This window comes from Engraulis encrasicolus, chromosome 15 (genome assembly GCF_034702125.1).
Source record: "Engraulis encrasicolus isolate BLACKSEA-1 chromosome 15, IST_EnEncr_1.0, whole genome shotgun sequence".
Classification (NCBI taxonomy): Eukaryota; Metazoa; Chordata; class Actinopteri; order Clupeiformes; family Engraulidae; genus Engraulis; species Engraulis encrasicolus.
Window position 1 is genome coordinate 40,078,399 of NC_085871.1, and position 2,500 is coordinate 40,080,898.

Here is a 2,500-nt window from a genome sequence, read left to right on the forward strand (position 1 = left end):
GGTTCAACCTGTGTATCTTTGTAATAGCATGTTTTAGCATTGATATGTGGTGAAACTGCATTAGAACCACATTGCAGAAGAAACTTTAGCATTATAACAGTGTAACTACATTGTAACAGTGACAACTTAAAATGACGTGTTGTCCAGTCCCCTTGCTTTACTGTGTACCAATGCCAGCACACCATATGTCAGATGTCCTACATTTAAAAAAAAAAAATGCACGACCAGGTCTTTTTTTATTATTTCATTTTCCGTTTAAATTGCTGTTTTTCACTTTGGCAACAGAAGGCAGCCTTTTTTTGGGCTTTGCTATGGCCTTAATTTCCAAAAATAGTTTATCCCCATTCTAGAGGAGATTCTCTCTTCTTTTGTACTCTCTGTCCTGTGGAGTGTGTGTGCGTGCGTGCGTGCATTTGTGTCTTTATGAAATAAACTCTGTTATAATCTATGGCTAATATAGTGCATGACCCTATTGCGCCCTGATGTGCGCTTGCAATCGCTCGCTATTAACGCTTGCTGATTCTGCACAAACCAGTCATTTTTTATCAACTTGAAAAAAAATCCACACACCTGGAAAATTCTGTTACCTGTACATCTGTTTACATCTATGAGCAAACCAAGTAAATGCTGTTGTTGGTGTCCTGTTTTTCTTGCCGTACATACACGTGTGAGAACAAACAAACACGTATCAGGTTTCTTCTGAGTCTTTATCTCAGACTTTCTTATCTTTATCTGTGCCTGTATGATCCTGCACCAGCTGGAAGTCATTTTTACCTGTGCACGACTGTTAGCACACCACAGCCAAAAATATAGACTGCTATCCCAACGTAGGCTACAATCACAGTTGTGGATGCATGCAATCTCATGCACTGGGCATCTATATTGCTAACCTGTCTCGTTCCGCCAAGCCATAGCCTGAGCCTTATCGGACAAGCATGCATGCAATGTCTTGCAAAGTGTGACACTTCTTGTGATATCTCGTCCAGTTGACCACCACTTTTACAGTCGACTGTTAAGTGCACTTGTTGTCCAGTGATGGGCAACCTGGATTCGTTAGTTACAATCCAGTACCACGTAGTCCAAATGACCTGCCAGTCACCTGGTTTAATGGGATTAAATGAACAAGGCAAATTTCTATTTGAGATGAAAAATGATTGGGACCATGCATATTGATGAAGATGTGTATATGAAAGGTAAATCTCAGATAAATTGGAACATGTGACACTGACTGGACTGTAAACTGATGAATAAAGGTTGCACATCATCACTGTTCTTGTCTTGACCAGACGGTTCTTGGTTGCCTTGCAATCGCCCGCAATTTAGCCTGGTTCTCACAGACGGTGCGTGTGTGTACACAAACTACCGTCTGGTAGCACTGCCATTAACACGCTCTTCTCGAGTCAGAAAATAAATGGTGCATTTATTGCAACTCACCACCAACAAATTCCTCCAAAAACGTTCCGTCATCTCTGAAGAGTCAATATAGGCTAGAATCTGTCCTGTGACTCATCAATGCGAGCTGCTGTTGATTTTTAAGCAATAAATGCTCAGTTTATTTTCTAGCCGAGAAGAGCATGCTAATGGCAGCGCTTCCAGACGGTAGTGTGTTCCGGTCCAACGGACTGTGGAGCTACACACACGCACCGTAGGTGAGAACCAGGCTATTAGCAATAGGAAATAGTCAGGAATCGCAGCTCTCATGGGGCTAGCGGGGTTAATCAAAGAGCAGTCAGGGTACAGCCATCTTGGTTTGTTTTTCAATGGGCTCGATCGTGATGAAGCAGTGCTGCTTTTGCTAGGCAGCGTGCATACGCACTAACCAGAATGCATCAAACTGGCAAAGTGAGCAGCACTGCTTCATCACGAACGGGCCCAATGATAATTATGAAAAAATACTACTTTATACATGTATGTGTCACTGGTTGTATGGTGTTTTGCATGATGCACATAATTTATATCAACACGTTGAAATAAAACTGTGAATCCCTATATCGTGTCTGTTGTTTGTGGATACTTTTCATTGAATATTGATGTACTCAAATGTATCTTTATAGCCTACATACATTTTCTTATTTAATTGAGAAGCTGTAAATAGTCATCATGATGTATTTCATATCTATTTATTATATGTTTTCTTAATTTTAGTAAGCAACAACTACTTGCTAAAGTTAACATACAGATGGTGTTTTTGACCCGTTTTAGTTTTTCGCTTGATAAAAGTAGTAAAATTATTATTAGATTATTATAAGATTCACTGCTGCTCAATTCGACACTGAACAACTTTTAGAAGCTCTTCTACATCCAACAGAAGTGGAGTGTCAGAGCCAAAACATACCAAGGCGGAACGGAACGGTCCCGGGACGAACGCGGTCTTTCTGCTTAGTTTTGGCCGGCGTGTTTTTCTCTGCCTTTCACACTGACAGCGTCGGCGTGCGCGGCTAGTCCTATTCAAAACCCTCCCCACAGCCAAAGCTAGCATGCTACTTTGCCATTCATTTGA

At 41.2% G+C, this 2,500-nt stretch overlaps 1 protein-coding gene across 1 annotated transcript in view; it reads left to right on the forward strand.

The window, feature by feature from the left end:
* The window catches only part of apaf1 (apoptotic peptidase activating factor 1), a 101,440-nt gene extending 99,451 nt beyond the window's left edge, over nt 1-1,989 (forward strand). The window contains exon 28 of the mRNA XM_063217499.1: nt 1-1,989. This exon is cut by the window's left edge and continues 792 nt beyond it. The gene's annotated coding sequence lies outside the window, so the exon portion shown is untranslated.
* The last annotated feature ends 511 nt before the right edge of the window (nt 1,990-2,500 follow it).